Source organism: Schistocerca americana, chromosome 2 (genome assembly GCF_021461395.2).
Source record: "Schistocerca americana isolate TAMUIC-IGC-003095 chromosome 2, iqSchAmer2.1, whole genome shotgun sequence".
Classification (NCBI taxonomy): domain Eukaryota; kingdom Metazoa; phylum Arthropoda; class Insecta; order Orthoptera; family Acrididae; genus Schistocerca; species Schistocerca americana.
The window spans coordinates 880,614,314-880,632,855 of NC_060120.1; the positions used below are offsets into that span (position 1 = coordinate 880,614,314).

Below are 18,542 nucleotides of genomic sequence, written 5' to 3' on the forward strand. Positions count from 1 at the left end.
TGGACATCCAACTGCGGTATCGGCCAGCCTTCGACGCCGATGAACAGCAGCCAGCATGGGTGCATGAACCAGGCGCCTCCTGCGGAGGCCTTCTCCCATACGCAACAACGTTCGCTGAACGGTCGTTGAGGAGACCCTTGGTTCATGTGGGCAGCCGGTTGCTCAACAGCTGCACGTATATTTGTCCGTACATACCTCCGCAGCCATCGGCCACGTCTATCATCTACGATACATGGTGCACCACAGATACCTCGGCGCCGATTTTGGAGAAAGTCATTTTGCCACGCACTGTATATTTTAACCACGGTGGTACGCAAACAGTTTACAGACTTAGCCTTTCCACCGTTGGGCAGAAAGTCAATGATCATGGGTCGGCCGCGGTGGTCTCGCGGTTCTAGGCGCTCAGTCCGGAGCCGCGCGACCGCTACGGTCGCAGGTTCGAATCCTGCCTCGGGCATGGATGTGTGTGATGTCCTTAGGTTAGTTAGGTTTAAGTAGTTCTAAGTTCTAGGGGACTGATGACCAAAGATGTTAAGTCCCATAGTGCTCAGAGCCATTTGAACCATTTTTGAATCAATGATCATGTCCTTTTGGACTTCAGATAAATAGCTGCATTTCAGGATTGCGACAACGACTGCACTGTTTTCTGCATCCCCCCAACACTCTTAATATGCCATCCAGTCTGGTACTGCCATCTGCCGTCTGTGAGTGGTTATTGCACGTTGACGTCGAACATAGGCGATGGTCACATTAATGTGACTTACGGAGAAGCCTACAACTACGGCCTTATCGTTTCCAGTTGTTACAGGCTCTAAAGCCTACAAGCTACGGTTTAAGTGCCAACTTTGCAAACGAAACGTTGCTGAATGGCAATGAAGATTTTCTGGATCGTGTAGTCTTCGGTGATGAATTGACATTTCACTTAAGTGGAAATGTGAACACGAGTAATGTGCGCATATAGGGGTCAACAAGTCCCCACGAGATATTATAGTTGGAAAGATACTACCCTAAGCTGAATTTTCCTGTGCCGTATTGCGGCCTTTCTTTTTCGGTGAAGCAACTATAACTGGTGTTTCTTATCGCGATGGTCTAGAATTGAAGCTCTTTTCCTCAACTGGAAGAAGCTGAACCACAGAACTTTATTTGGCGGCAGGAAGGTGCGCCTCTTCATTGGTAAAATAAATAAATGGCGTGTGACGAGGGCCTCCCGTCGGGTACACCGCCCGCCTGGTGCAAGTGTTTCGATTTGACGCCACTTCGGCGACTTGCGCGTCTATGGGGATGGAATGATGGTGATTAGGACGACACCCAGTCCCTGAGCGGAGAAAATCTCCGACCCAGCCGGGAATCGAACCCGGGGGCTTAGCCCGCATCTCGTGGTCGTGCGGTAGCGTTCTCGCTTCCCACGCCCGGGTTCCCGGGTTCGATTCCCGGCGGGATCAGGGATTTTCTCTGCCTCGTGATGGCTGGGTGTTGTGTGCTGTCCTTAGGTTAGTTAGGTTTAAGTAGTTCTAAGTTCTAGGGGACTTATGACCACAGCAGTTGAGTCCCATAGTGCTCAGAGCCATTTGAACCGGGGGCTTAGGGCTGACAGTCTGTCGCGCTGACCACTCAGCTACCGGGGGCGAAGTCTTCATTGGTATAGCGCTGGATTTGTGCAAGGGGCAGAATGATAGATCTTGCTTTTCCTGACCTCCACGTTCACACACGAGCTGACTCAACGCGACTTCTACATTTGGGGATTCATAACGGATCTTGTATGTGTGTCTCCGCTACCAGCTGAGCCACCTGACTTTAGAAACAGTTGCAATAATTATACAAGACCTGCTCTTTCATTTGATGTATTTTTTATAATTGTAAGTTGAATGTAATATATTCTACAGAGCCTTAGAACCCGTACGTTCATTTTGAAACATCCTGTATTTTTTTGGCCTCCACTTACATAGAGAGAAGTCATCATCATAACAAAATAAGAGAAATTAGAACTTGCACGGGAAGATTTAAATGTTTGTTTTTCCCGCACGCTGTTCGAGAGTGGAACGGTAGAGAAGTATCTTAAAGGTGGTTCGATGAAGCCACTGCCAGGCACTTAATTGTGAACTGCAAAGTAATCATGTAGATGGAGATGTCGTTGTTCTTTTCCACTTCATAATCACTTCACAAACAGTCGACTGGGACAGCATTAGAAGGGTTGAAATGTCCACGATAGAGTTCTTACTCAAGTGAACTGTCATGACCGACTCAGTGTACTGTTTACCTTCTTATCTACTGCCAACACAATATGTGACAAACTCCCAAGCCTCCGTTTATATCGACGGATCCACCTCTCATGACATCTAGTGGCCAATTCCGATCACATACGGCCGACTGGACACTTTATTAAATAGCGTATACTGAATTGCAGACTGTTGGCGTAAATTATGTCATTATCTATTCCATAGTACCTAAGATACTAATAAGTTCTAAAATTCACTTCTTGTGCTACCTCACAAGCACTAGTTACAATGCCGTACAAGATCTCAAACTTTATTTTGATACACTGCAAACAAATTTCTGTATACAGAAATTTTTCCTTTATGATAGTTTAATGTTTCAATCAGCCCACAGAATTATTCTAAACTCGCCTGGCGAAAAAATGTTAAACGAAACGAGCATAATGCTGACTTGGGTGGATTTCAGCTCATACTAGAACAAAACAAAGCAAGCAGTACAGGAGGGATGTCTAAAACCATAGTTGCCCGCATGCAGCTTTATAATATGGAGAGCCACAGCCTCTGAAAATCTTTGTAAATTTAATTAGAATAAAACCGCAAACAACTGTTAAGTGATGATTTATTCACATCATCACTTAAAAGTAATTTGCGGTTTTACTCGAGTTAAATTTACCATAGTTTTCCCGACCACATGATTAGTATACGTCACATTACAAGTCATACAAGACTTCTGTTCGATGACAGCATTTATCTAGGTCACCTGTTTTGAATAGGTGCTGTGAATAATCGGCAATGCGACTGCCCCAACGAATGTATTAGTTACATATATGCCCTAACCATCGAGGTCATAGAAAACAATATATTAACTGCAGAAATCGGAAATCCAATTTCTTTCCGTTTAACTGTTATTGTCAAGAAACTACGTACACATATTCAATACATTCTACACACTTATCAAGGCTTGTCAGCCTACTCTAGCTGTTTTTGTACTCTCCATACGCTACTAAAATTCATAGGAATTACAAATATGTACCCATTAAAATGTGAATTATGGTAAGAATCGTGCAGTTATTCTTTACAGATTGTTGGTAACTGTGAGGATAATAGTAACTAAAAGAACTGATTTTTAGCAGGCATTTTAAGGTAAAGAAAACTGTAACTAATGGTTTGTGATAAAACTTGGTAGGCTGTGGCGTCCTCACAGTCGCGATAGTTTGAATCTTTAGTAATGCTCATTTGAAAGCGTTGTGTTAACAACTACGACAGTAACAATATTATTTGCTAATGAGTCACGATGAGCATCAGAAGAGCGACAGAGAATGAGTGTCCCGGAGGTGCAGAGATCAACGTCTATGGGATGTATCTATTACATTTCAGAAGATGGACATCGTCGACATTCAAGAAATTTTCAAAGCAAACCATTAACTTGCAACATAACACAGAATGAAAAATGGCACCCCATAGTTCACTTCATCAAGATCTAAGGCGAACTCCTTGGTAGTTACAAAGCATGCAGGCTGTTCAGCTCGGTATACACTCTTCAAGCATATAATTATCATCTTATTGGTCTAAATGGATGATAACAACTGATGGAATAGGTTGGCATGCAAACGAATGCGAAACAGTCTCTCATGGAGCTTATTGTGAAACTGGCTATCATTTATGGCGTAGCTACTGAGAATGCGATAATATGCTTTATAGCCGCGAAAAAAACGAACATCCAGAGGCAGAATTTGTCCAGTAGTTCCAGGTGGTATGAACTGCAATGTCACACATTCTGGAGGGATAGTTTGCTCTAAAGGAGTAAGATTTTTATACCTAGATCAGCAACAAAGCAAAAGCAAGTTATTTTGACCAGCTATAGGCCAAAAGTAGTGCTCGTACCATAGTTTTAGATCTCGTACGCCATTTTCCAACCGTTGCTTGTTTTGAAGTAAATATTCCTTACTGCCCTTACGAGATCATGCACACGAGAAAGTATCGTAGGCAGCAGGGTACATCCAACTTCCCGCAGCACAATAAATAACTTTCAAGCCAATTTGCCATCCGGGTTAACAGTCGGCATAATTGTATACGAATGCGTTAAGGCATTCATGATAGTTGATCTTGATACAACTCTCGTGGTGTCTCTAATTTCCAGAGTTTCTTTCAGATGCATTTCCTTTTCAAATCCTGGTTGGTCGAAATTGAAAATTCCTTATTAAACGATGGGATATGTTTGTTTATTTCCGATACAAATTTCCGGCCGGTTCCGCAATTTGCTGTGCATCGTCACTTTGTTTGAAATTTCATTATCTTACATCTTCCAGTTCTGTAACACTGTTGCAGCCATTCACTGCTTCCCTTGAAACCACTGTAATCTATGTCGCGTGCAATTTGATATACATAACGTAGTAGGTAACTATCATGTGTATGAAGTAAACTGTATCGAGCATCCTTGAAACGCGCAAACACTAGTTTTGTACCAAGTGCGCCTTGTCTTCCCTTGAAAATCCGTAGTTTTTCTTATGCACTACACGATCATATTGCTGCGGACCTGTCCGAAATATGTTCATAATTGTTTTTTTTTTAGTATGCTGCGGCTGACTTTCCATGTACGTAATAATGTTTAGTACCCACTCCTTGGACAATGATTGTCCATTACTGCGTTTCACTGGAGACGGGATTTGTGGCTCCATGTCCAAGAAGGATAATGAATTCTATGGCTCGACACCTGTTTAGAATCGCTTTTACTTGATAAGCATGTATCGTCATCATTGTACTCCTCATGTACATTGTCCGCACAGTCGACCGTGTACAACACCACACAGTCCACTGACTCATCTTTCAGGAACGCTAATATTTCATCTGCCGCTTCTTTCTCACTTTGCGAAATTCCTTGGGTTCCTGCAGTCGTAATACCAACTTCGGCAACTGCTGTTGTAGATATAATGTAATGTTTGCCTACTTTATCGTTGCCATTGCTCTATTCTGTATCAACACCACATTCTGTAGCACTGTTGTGAGTTACTCATAGGCTAAGCATTTCAACTATGCTCCGTGGCCTTATGCTGTGCTTACCACTGGATACCTCCAGCCCCGCCCACTGTTGCCATTAACAGACAATACTGTGGTTGCATTGTAGGCAATATGTGCGGCGTCATTGGCCTTTTACGACCTCGCGCTCGAAGGGCTCCTTATGAGAGGTCAAAATCAGGAAATCAGTAATGCGCGGTTCTTCATTGTCACCCTGATAATTCGTATATTGAAAAGCTAAGGAGGAGGATAATGATCGCGATTTAGGTTTAGCATGAAGAGAAAATCACCATGATACGATTTGCTCCAGACATAGTTTCAGTGAACCGAGTCGAGCGCTTAAAGAAATGCAACATAAACTAGTTAATGGCCATATAATATGCACATAAAGAAGAAAATAAAGTAACGGTGTGCGCTAAAGGTGGCTATTCTGAGGGCTAAGAAGTGGATGAATTTCCCTACATCGGAAATAGAATAGGTAACGAACGAGGATGCAAGAAAGATATCATATCAAGGAGTGCACATCGTAAGAGGACTACCTTCAAATGAAACAGCTATCAACCTGTAAAAAATATAAACCTTGAGACTAGAAAAACATTCGTAAAAAAACTGTTTTTCAAGCGCAACTGTAGGGTTGTGAAATGTGGATGATGGAGAAGACAAAATGAAAGGATTACAAATGTGGTGTTCAGGGGGATGTTGAAGATTAGATTATGCAGATGAAAAGCGTTCTGCATCTACTCTACGAGAGAAAACGTATAATGGACACAAGGAAACCAAGAGAGAATGGTCGCTGAAACAAGTTGAAAGGGTGTTGGAGAGAAAGGACGGCTGGAGCAGGCTTAGATATGAATACGAAAGGCAAGTAGTAGTGAGGGATGCAGCCTTTAAATCGAACTGAACACGTTAGCTCACAAGCGAGAAGGATGAAGAGCCGCGCCAAATCTGTCTTCCGGCTGAAGAAAAAAGACACTCATTATGAATTTTATGAATGGTAAAACCATTTTAAAAGTCGACTGTGGGCTGTCAAATTTTTTATACAGATTAATTTTATTGGATCACGAATTACATTATTGGCACCTTCAGACTGTGGCGACTTTCAAATGCCTAGAATATCAAAATTAACAATGTAAAACACTTTTCCTTGCATCGTTTCGCTTTGCGTATTACACTTGCTGTCACATTATTTACAGTAGTAAAGCGTGATGACGGTAAAGGTTTTACGTTCGTGCCTTACTGGTGTCGCAGGCATTTGAAAATGGCCACAGATTATGGAGTTATGTAACGCATGACAGAAAAAAACTCATCTGTATAAAACATGATACTGACCTTCCAGGCGGATCATTTAAAATGGTTTTAGCATTCAGAAATAATGTCAAGACCCACTCATGAAAAATTCGCCTTTAATATGTTTGCCTTACTTTATTTAGTAACCTTAAATATGTTACATAATTTGATAAACGTTTCCGTTCATTCATGTCATGTCATTATTAAAGCCACGACATTTTCCATGTTGACCACTCGCATCCACACATATTTGAACGACTGCCTGTTGCAGTCGTTGTAATTTTGTTAGACATTTCCTTTCTATTTTTCTTTTTCACAGCTGCAAAGTTTGAGTTGTGTGCAGTACAATCAAACGTGCGTACTTTGATTTCGGTCAAAACTACGTTGCGCATACGTTGTTAAAATGCAGCTAGGTGGCGTTTCTCGTGATCTTTTAATAGTATTTTCTCATCGTCTATTCTAAGTAAGTACGTTTGGAGCACATCATAGACTACAGCAAAATCGAAATAAAGAATCGAAGCGTTTAAGATGTGTTGCTACGGATGGATGTTGAAAATTAGGTATACTGACAAGAAATGAGGCGTTTCTCCGCAGAATCGGCGATCAGAGGAACGTGTGAGAAACAATGACGAGATGAAGGGGCAGGGTGATACAATATGTATTAAGACATTAGGGAGTAACTTACATGAAACTTGAGCGAGTTGTAGGGGGTAAAAACTGAAGGGGGACAGAGTTTGGGCTATAATTCAACAAATAATCGAGGACGTTGGGATCAAGTACTATTCTGAGACAAAGTTAGCACAGGAGAGGCACAGAAGCCTAATGACCAAAACAACTACAGTTTTGCCGCACGGGGTAGCCTTGCGGTCTAGGGCACGTTGCCACGGTCCACGCGGCTCCCATCCGTCGGATCGAGTCCTCCCTCGGACATGGGTGCGTCAGTTGTCCTTAGCGTACGTTAGTTCAATTTAGATGAAGTAGTGTGTAAGCCAAGGGACCGATGACCTCAGCAGTTTGGTCCCATAGGAACTTGCCACAAATACAGTTTGGGATGTGAAGCAACATTAAAAACTTCCTTTATTGATAAGTTGTGTAGCAAGGACAACCACAAACTGTGTTGTGTACCAAATGGGAAATAAAATATTGATGACGATTGCGCTATGTTTTAAGTTGTGTTAGCCGGCCGGGGTGGCCAAGCGGTTCTAGGCGCTACAGTCTGGAACCGCGCGCTGCTGCGGTCGCAGGTTCGAATCCTGCCTCGGGCATGGATGTATGTGATGTCCTTAGGTTAGTTAGGTTTAAGTAGTTCTAAGTTCTAGGGGACTGATGACCTCAGAAGTTAAGTCCCATAGTGCTCAGAGCCATTTGAGCCAACCAAATTGTGTTAAAATATGGAAATCTTACGGTGTACTACCAGACCTCGGGAGACCCGACGGTCTCTGCCGTGCATCCTCAGCGAGAAGTTCGCTGCCGCACAGGACACAGCCGATCCACACCAATTCACTGGGAGTGTTCCGCTTACTGCACCCGGCTTCCTGCCACAACTTCAGAACGGAGCCGGGGGGGGGGGGGGGGGGGGGGCGGAGGAGGGCGAGGGGGGGGGGGGGGGGAGAAGCAGCTCACGATACTGCCACTCGTGACTGTGATAAGCAGTAAGGGTTACAAGGGAAGCCTGTAAAAACACAATACGTCGAGCTGCTGCGTTAGCGCAACCGGTTGAGGCGACAGTATTGCGATCGGCACGTACTGGATGGAGGTTTCTTCTTTTCTAATTTTCCGCTAAGGGCTTGTATCGCTACAACGAATCATTTTTCTTCGTAAAGGAACAAAAGTAATAACAATAATCATCAATACAAATTTCTTTCGACAAGGCAGACATTACAGATGCTCCAAAATTCCTACCCACAAGATATGGTGGAGTCAACAGAGTAAATAAATGTACGTACTTAGGGGAAATAATACGTGAAACGGATTGGATAAAGAAAAATGGTTCAAATGGCTCTGAGCACTATGGGACTCAACTGCTGCGGTCATTAGTCTCCTAGAACTTAGAACTAGTTAAACCTAACTAACCTAAGGACATCACAAACATCCATGCCCGAGGCAGGATTCGAACCTGCGACCGTAGCGGTCTTGCGGTTCCAGACTGCAGCGCCTTTAACCGCACGGCCACTTCGGCCGGCGATTGGATAAAGAAGCAAACAAAAATAGTTCCCAGAAAATGGATACGACTTACCAATTACCAAATGGCAGTTACAATAAAAATCGTTCTCAGTAAAACAAAAATACAGTACTACTACACTACCGTTTAAGCCAGAATGCCTTTGTGCATTAGAATATTAAGTCCTCGACAAAAAAGAGAAAAAGGAAAGAAAGGTACTGTGCAACTTACTCTGTTCAAGGGAAGTTGGAAGTACGTGCATGGGAAGAAGCAATGAAGAAATCTACACCTAAACTGATAAAAGGAAGCTCCCAGGAAAAGGAGAATTTCGTTTCATGGTCATTGGTACGAATGAACCCGGAAAGACTGACCAAATAAGTGTGACAGTTTCGAGAAAAATCCCGAAATGAGAGTCACTTGGTTCAGGGAAAGTGTAAAAGGACTTACCAGAAATCAAAGTTACGAAAGCAGAAATTCTGGACAGTTCATCTTTTCGAAACAAAACCTGGAAGTTCGCGGGTTTTTAGGAAAAGGTCAGGTGTGCACCACTTTATGGACAGATTAAAGAAGCAGAGAACTCTCAGAAAGAATGAAGAAATACTAGAATGCTCGAAAATTGGGAAACACTACTTCATGAGGAAGTTACTTTGCGTGGTCGACAGTCGGCCTAATCGAAGACAACAACATCGCGGGGCATACATTGCGCAAGTGTAGTCAGGGTGTAACAAGGCATTAAGGTTTCCGAAGAGACGATGCACTAGGAAGGCTACAACTCTCGAATTTCGTATGCAGTAATGCCAAGATCAGCAAAATCGGTGCTCAGTTGGTATTTTACATTATCATTGCTAGGGCAGTTGACTGTCAGTAATATTTTTTCTTACAGAGAAGCAAAGTACTTGTGGTGATCATCTGTTATGCTTCGCCATTGCAGAGTAGGGCTTTTTTCCCTTTTGTCATATTCATGAGTAGGTTACTCGGTACGTCAGAACAGATACCAGCAGAGGAACGATATTCCATCAACAAACACACAGTCTTGTTCTATATGTACTATTATGTTAATATGACGATTGATACTAAACAGAAGGAGCACTAAAAATATGATGTCCCTATTGATAAAGGAAATACGTGACTCACGCTAAACAGTTTCTTATTTGACATGAATTTTAATTTGTCAAACCGAGACCAGTTTGTGTCATCATTTTAACTCTGACATTTAGTACAAACTTATATCACTACTGGAGCGCACTTGGTCAAGAAACTTTTAAAACAAAAAACATTTGGGCTAAGATCGTGATATAGCGCATCTCACGATTTTACGCCCTAATAGGTTCGTCGAGTATGTATTGCAAGCAAAGTGTGCACCTCGCCATGAAAGAAATTTTTCGAATTAAAATCATCAGGAGATGAAGTGTTCAAAACCACTCTAGTTCAACAATACAGAGTTCAACGCATTCGACAGGCTGGTATTTTAAAAGGATCTGCTGTCAAACTCGTCCTAAGCTAGCATAAAAGTGAATACTGTTTTCACATCCAAATGTACTTCGTTCATGGTCGCCTATGTACGAAAAGATGGACCTATCCTTTTAGGTTCCACGTTGTCTTCACAAGTTTCTTTTTCCTTACAAATCTTGTAAATGAGCTGACAGTCACTACAAATTTTGTTAGGGGTCTGCGTTTGTTTTATGCCATGTACAAGTTATTCCCTATAAAGTGTAAATGGTTCGTTATGTGGAAAAAGTACAGCAATCATCAGGTGGGAACGTCAAGCATAATCAATGACGAAGAACAATATTTTTAACGAACCGATTTTTTTCAAAGGCCTTCGATGGCTCGTGCAAGTTCAATATACTTATGCGAAATCTTCATGGCAATGATAATGAAACTGCCGTATTTCGGCAGAATCCAATTTCAAATTTAAAAATTTTCCACGTTTCGTTTTCGCTTTTTGTCGTACGTTGTGATTGAAAAATTTTCTTAACCGTTCTTGTAGCTTCCCAAAATATGTGGTACCATTTGCAACACTAAGTCGCGAAATAAAGTTGCCTGAGAAAATAGGTTATAAGGGTTAAACTGCAGCTGCCTTTTGCGTAGCGTCACTTGCCAAATACGGTACATTGTTGCCATATTGCAAACACCTTAGGAGGTATTGGAACTACGATCGCAGGACTTCCTATATATTTCCTCTCTCAGTTGAAAGTTTGTCGGTTGTATTTTAGTTAATCATTCTACTACTAACCAGAGCAAGACACACCCAAATAAACATACAATAAATTTTAGTTTTTAGTCTTTGTCACAGATACAAGTACGAATAATCCCAATCCTCCAGTCCTGACCAACGCTTTCGGGAGGTTTCCCATGCTTATCAGGCGAATGCCGGAAGTGGAAATACGCCCAATTTAATATAATATATATACGAAATAATTACAATTCTCGGGTTCCATCCAAGGTTTTCAGGATGTTTCCCGGGGTCTTCAGGCAAACTCTGAATAAAATGCTGCCTTAGTTCTATCAGCTCTAATGAGTAAAAGCGAAGCTGCAGCTCTTTGTTCGTTATAGCTAGTGCGTGTGTATGTTTGTGTGCGTAAAGGGGAGGGTGATTGCAAGGCACGTAAGCATAATTTAATATAATATAATTCTCATTTACTGTTCGGTTTCAGTTGCACATTTTTAATTAGATTACATTTTTTTAAATTTATAATATTTAACGACACTTCATGCAATTCTAGGTCTTCTACATAATTCCACTTCTGTAATTTTGCGATCTTCATGTGTTTCACTATTTATACATCCATTTTCGAAGCTTATACTTTGATATTTTAACGAAACAATTTTTATAACTTTTTTTATTTTTATGTTTTCTGAGTGAGACCTTATGAATTTATAGTTTCAAAGTTTCTCACTTTGACTATCTTAAGATACTACAAAAAAATGTCAGTTTTCACTGCTTTATTTCGACTTTTGTAATCTAGTATTTTATCCACCTTTCACAGTTTTATGCAAGTATCTATGTTTTCTTTTTAACATAAGGTTGTTTACATGATGCACTTTCTGCAATTTATTGTACTAGAGCCTCTCATGTTAAACCTGCCACTATTCATTCCTGCCCCGTCCCCTCCTTTGTCTTCTTTGCCCACTCACAATTCCCCTCACTCCATTTTGTAATTTCACTATTTTATGCCGTTCACATTTTTCACGCCCATACGTTCTATAATTGTAGCACGACCCTCCCTTGTTAAACTCATGACATCCCAATCACCCTTAACCAGCTTCTGCTCTCCACCCCCTCAATCAGCCTCGTTCCATTTCCTCTCCTCCCTCCCCCCCTCACCCCCACCCACCAACATATACCTATTTGAAACATTGACCGGAGTTGCAAAACACAGTTGGCCTTGTGGTTCTGCATAGACAAGACGCATTTCTGACGCAACTACTTAGGTAAACTCTACTTTTATGTACAGTTCTTTTCTTTTCTACTTATTGTAAAATATTAGATGGTACATATTTAGTTTTACTTTGATTTAGATCTGAAGATAATTCAGAGTGATCGAAATATGTAATCTCAGTGAAAATGTGCAACTGCGACGGAACTATAAACGAGAATTATCTTAAATTTCAATACAGTTGCTGAATCTCTCAATACGATTTGTCGGCTGTAGTGAGTTAGGAATAAAGCAGATCATATATTGTGAGAGAACATTTCAATATTTTAGTTATACAGAGCGACTTTCTGCCAACAAGGGAAGAGGTAAGTGACCAGGTAGAAGTTCAAGCTTGATCGAAATGAGGAATGTTAGACTATAATGCTCACTGAATGAGAACCCTACATCTTCGTGACAGTGACTGTCGTAAAATGGTAGTTGGTGTGACATTTCCTTAACTCGTACTAATTACTTTTAAAGCATATCGGGTAGTCAAACAGTTGTTGGAAGTGGATACTATAGCCCTTCCAAACTACTACAGGATTGACAACGAGGGCGGAAGTGGTAGAGGGGGAGGAGGGCGAAGTCAATGCTGCAGACAAGGGCCACTTTCCGCCAGTACCACGCTACCTGCAGCTACAGCAAATTCCCGAAATTACCAAACCTTTACCCCACACTACAACACTTGTTGCTTGCAGTGGGCTTCAGTTGCGGCCAGCTTGCTGTCCCGTGTGATTGTTGCGCGCTGCAAGTTTCTGTGTGTTCGTTTTTACAGTTGTAGGAGTTATTCTTTCGTTCGTTTTTACCGTTATTTGTTGTAAAATTTTGTCATGGCCGCACGTCCAGAGACCGTGAATAGTTACAACTGAAATAAAAACAGCCCTCGGTCATTATTTTTAACGAATTAACCCGGTTTCAACATTGGTAGGAGTGTCTTCCTCAGACTTTAAATCAAAGAATGGTTTTTATATTGACCATGTTACAGAATATAGACCATTCTTTGATTTAAATTCTGAGGAAGACACTCCTAGAAGTGTTGAAACCGGGTTAATTCGTTAAAAATAGTGACCGAGGGCTGTTTTTCTTTCAGTTGTTATTAGTTGTTTCGGTTATTAGTTGTTTCCATTATTCGTCGTTTCCGTTATTCGTTGTGTGGTACTGAACGATGTCAACGTGAAGTTCGGCGAAAATTGTAAGTGAAAAAGTTCGAAGTCGTTCTCTTGGCCAGGGGATTGGCATACAAGGTCAGTCAAGAGAAATGGTTTGAGCGTTACGTGTCTACCTTGAAAATGAAAAACTTAGCAGTGGCCCGCTGCTCTCCGTTACCAAAGTGGTCAAAAGAACTGCTGCAGCTTTGAATATATATAACACTGTTGTGAAGATTGGGAAGGATATGTTCGACAAAGAAAAGGAAGCAGTACAACCATCAAAACTTATCACCTCTGGGGAAAAAACGTCGTATGGATAAGCGGATTACCAATGTCGATACGTTTGCAGAGGATGCGCTTCGTCGTCATGTTTATGATTATTACCGCAGGAAGGAACATCCGACACTCACGAAGCTACTGGTCACACTTAAAGAAACAGAACTTGTGCAAGACAGTCGCACATCCTTGTCCACAGCTTTACACTACCTTGGCTTTCACTTTGGATATTTCTGTGGTCATAAGTTGTTGATGGACAGGGAGGATACAGCTGCACGGCGATGCCAACTTTTAAGGGACATCCGTAGCTATTAAATATCGAAGAAATGTTGTGGCTCGCCGGCCGTTGTGGCCGAGCGGTTTTAGGCGCTTCAGTCTGGAACCGCGCGACTGCTACGGTCGCAGGTTCGAATCCAGCCTCGGGCATGGTTAGTTAGGTTTAAGTAGTTCTAAGTTTGTAAGTAGGCTGTTTAGGATTTTATATTGGTAACGCCACATAGCGCTCTGTATGAAAATCACTGGCTGTGCTGAATGCAGTCTGTGGTTGGTTGCATTGTTGTTCGCCATTGTAGTGTTGGGCAGTTCGATGTTAGCGTAGCGTTGCACAGTTGGAGGTGAACCGCCAGCAGTGGTGGATGTGGGGAGAGAGATGGCGGAGTTTCGAGAGCGGATGATCTGGACGTGTGTCCATTAGAGACAGTAAATTTGTAAGACTGGATGTGATGAACTGATATATATATTATGACTCTTGAACACTATTAAGGTAAATACATTGTTTGTTCTTTTTCAAAATCTTTCATTTGCTAACTATGCCTATCAGTAGTTAGTGACTTAAGTAGTTAGAATCTTTTATTTAGCTGGCAGTATTGGCGCTCGCTGTATTGCAGTAGTTCGAGTAACGAAGATTTTTGTGAGGTAAGTCATTCGTGAAAGGTATAGGTTATTGTTAGTCACGGCCATTCTTTTGTAGCGATTTTTGAAAGTCAGATTGCGTTGCGCTAAAAATATTGTGTGTCAGTTTAGTGTTGATCAGAATAAGTAAAGAGAGTAATGTATGAGGACGTTCAGTTTTGCTCAGCTGTTTGAAAAGAAAATAATGTAAGAGGTTTATCAGCTCAGTCATTCATAAATTTTTCTATAGGGACGTTTCAAGTTCTAGGGGACTGGTGACCTCATCATCTTAAGTCCCATAGTGCTCAGAGCCATTTGAACCATTTTTTTGTTGTGGCTTGCCGAAACGTGGGACAATTCTGGTCACGTTTTCAAGAGAACGTGGACAGACAACACAGCTAATGGGACAATGGCAGTACCTTGTGGCAAGGGGAGGGGGGGGGGGGGGTGGACTTGTTCTTCGTGCAGCACCTTGCAAGGCTTTCTTTCCAACAGTCTCCTCCTTTTTAAATCAAAGCAAACAGGAGATTATGACGAAGAAATGAACCACAGTTCAATTACAAAGTGATTCGAAGATTCACTTATACCAAACCTTCGAAAAACGTCAACAGTTGTTCTAGATAATGCTCCTTACCATTCCTACCATGGCAGACCTAAAGGGGAAACGAGAGATTGGCTTCAGCTTCATAAGGTCTGTGAAAGTGACGACCTTAAAAAGGTGGAGTTTATGGAAAAAAATGTCTCTCCATAAATCACAGTTCTCCCTATACGAAATCGACGAACTGACAAAAAAACGTGGACAAATTGTCTTAGGCTACCACCTCACCACTGCCATTTCAACCCAACAGAGTCTAATAATAAATTTACCCTCTCTGCAGTCGAAGCGCTCACAAGAGAAGTTGTCAGGAAAGTCATCGCTGATGAGTGGAAGAAAGCCGCTAAGCAAACGCAGAGCATCATGGAAAGAGCATAGAAAAATGAAGCTCTTTTGGAAAATTCAGTGGAAGAGATGATAATTTCTTTAAATGACAACAGTGACAGTGATAGTCACAGTTCAAGAATGATATCCCTGGAGTTTTTTCATTATCCCGATACAAATGGAGCACAGGCGGATCCGGCTACATGTTTGGCGTTCGAAGTTTACGTGTATAAGTACCTACATAGCAAAATTACATCGTCGCAAGTTTTGAAATTTTAATAAAAATATCTCAGGAATTCAGTATGTATCACACGAAATTTATATTACTGTTTACAATATGACTGCTGTAATACAGAGGCCCTGTTATTTGTATCGCTTTTGTTCTTAGTAAACAATTAGAGATCGGTGTATGTAAGATGCGTTTTTCCACCGCGGCGTTTTTCCACCGTGATAACCACGCTTAATCTTATTTTTTGTTCTGTTAGAATTGAGTAGGCGGATCAGTAAAAATAACTATTTCATTACAAACCTACAGCGATCTGTTCGCGAGCGGACCATTGCGCGTCATAGTTAACTCCAAATTATCTCGCGTTAGATATCTCTGACAGAGTTCTGGTTTCGAACATATGAAAATATGTAATCTTAAGATTTTATTCCCATAATGTATTCACTTAACTTCAATAACAAAAAGGTTTCCCACATGTTGAAAATTCGGTAACATCGTGAGAAAATGATCTTTCGTAAACTGTCCTTGTATCATCTTAATAATTTGTTGTCGCAAATAAAATTAAAATCAAAACGTGGTGTATACATCGATGCTGTTAACGTATTTACAAAATGAATAGTTCCCCTGTTTGCGCGAGTTGAATGAAATGTAGAATTAGGCGTTAGTTCCGTGCCGGACGAGGCAGATCTGTTACGAGTGCTCCTGCCGAAGTAGCAATCCGTAAGTAATTTTGGACAGACTATAAGATGTCCCATCGTATAGAAAGATTAGCGGTGCATTTTAAGAGCTTAAGAAAAAAGTCCCTTTTTTCTTTTAAATTCGCCGCGCATTGTGCCGTCGTAGCGACTGTCAGTTGTCAGCGTGAGAATGTAACCCTCACCTGTCAACTGCGCCAGCTGTGGGCGAACGTTGGCGGGAAAGCGCGCCGCGTCGTTCGGTGTTGGTGGGGCCGGAGATAGTCCGCTGCGTTCACAACAGACATCGAGCGACTGCCCTGAGCGGCGGGACAGCGGCCCGCGGCCGCGGCAGGTTGGCGCCGACAGACACGCCCCTCTGCGCAAGGCTGCCAACTTACACACATGACCACACTGCGCGCAGTAGAACCAGCCATGCTGCGCCGTAGCTAAAAGCTCCGCTCGACTGCGGCTAGCAGTCAGGACAGCGACTGAGGCGAGATCGTGATGGATTTGGTCCAGTTTCTGAATCACAGAGAGTAGCTCATTCCGTGACTTTAATGCAGATGCCACAATGTGGCGTTTATGGCAAGTTGCGGGTCATGATTTGATCTCCGTACAGGTGTGGAAAGGTGCAACCGCTCTGTGGCTTCGAAACGAGCAACCGACTTGCTGCCCGGACCGCGCCTAAATCCGTCGGCACACGGAACCTGCTGTCGAACGTTAACGTAGAGCGTGCCAAGTTCAACGTGCTGCTGAACGCTCAGGAACGATGCAACTGGTGCATGCGGTACGTAGGCCCCAACGTGGTATACGCGATCGCAACTCACTCCAGCGGCAGTTGAGGGATATTTATAGTCCGTAAATCACACTGTTTACTCAACGGACGCGCGTAAAATTCCCACGTTAGCTCTGTTAAAATGCACATTTCCTCCATTGTCCACGAACAGGAAAGTACCGTGTCCAAACAATAAGTACACAGGCTTATAAAAGTTCCATTACAAATAGTGCAGTACAAATTTGGAATACTTCTCCGCATAAGATAAACATTATTTCATCATTCCCACATTTTAGTAAAACCCCAAGGTCAGTCTTACTTGATCACTGTTCCTACCCAGTACCAGAATCATTGTAACATGTGAATTACGAAGCGTAAAAGAAAAAAAGGAGCAAAATATGTTTATACAAGTAGCGCAAGCTGTCCTGTAGATAAGCCAATCGAACAAAGTCAAAACAAGGTGAACACATATATACATAACATCAAATATTATAGCATATACTTATATTAAAGTAATAATAAAGTATCAGAACCTAATAAATACGCGAATGTTAGGAAAAAATAAATGCAAGTGTTACGACGCGAACCACCGCCCCAGCAGAGGCTTACATCTAGACAGAGACGCTGCTAATTACGCTAAAGCAACAATAGAACTCTCCAGCCTTAATCAAATTGTGTTACTGTCTGCTAAGAACGTTAATCGTAGATAATTATGTTACTAATTCAAATTTGATTATAACAAATTGTACCAAGAACAATGCGCTTTGGGTGGATCTTCAGTGTGTCGCTGCCTTCAAATAGCCTACTCTCATAATACGCAAGTTACAATAATTCTTTTGTCACGAATATGATGTTTCTCATTATTTTATTGGAACGTATCACACAACTAACAACGAGTTCTCCAGTGATTCTCAATTTGCTGGTGCTCAGAAACGGCATATATATACATATAGGCTTGAAATGAATGCCAATATGGCGCCTTACAACTCTGTGCTGAAGGGAGACGGCGCGCGTGTGACGTAGGTGGCGTTGTGCCATCTCATTGGTCAACGCTCAGACGCACGCTCAGAATATCTAACATGCCAGATATTGCTCTGCACGTTCCGAAAGACTCCCGAACGTGCTATTCCACGCTGTGACGTCAGAAATTCGGCACGCTCAACGCTCAACGTGCGGATGCTCGGTCCGTGTGCCGACGGCTTTAAGCTGTCCTCACACGGGACGAGGCAGCAAACGTTGACGCGAACGCAGGCGGAAAACCGACCTCACGAGAGACAACTCCGTCGGCATACGGGACGACGACCTTATTAACGTGATTTGCGCTCTCAGCAGTCTCCAGAGGCCCTGGCGGCTTTATTTCGCTCGCAAACCACTCAGTTTCCTTACGAAAACGCGTTAACTCTGTTAGCGATGGTCGAAGAAGAGCGGAGAAAATCGCAAAGAAGATTCTGGACTCATCGATGGCTTCAACGGCGAATTGTTGGTAGAGATAGAGTACATACATTACCTAATCCTGTACGACAATCTGATATACG

The 18,542-nt window shown here is 42.2% G+C and overlaps 1 protein-coding gene across 1 annotated transcript in view; it reads right to left on the bottom strand.

Annotated features, from left to right (window-relative positions):
• The window catches only part of LOC124594795 (lactosylceramide 4-alpha-galactosyltransferase-like), a 463,646-nt gene extending 447,103 nt beyond the window's left edge, over positions 1-16,543 (bottom strand). The window contains exon 1 of the mRNA XM_047133215.1: positions 16,436-16,543. The gene's annotated coding sequence lies outside the window, so the exon portion shown is untranslated. The remainder of the gene's footprint in view (positions 1-16,435) is intronic.
• Between the last annotated feature and the right edge of the window lie 1,999 nt (positions 16,544-18,542).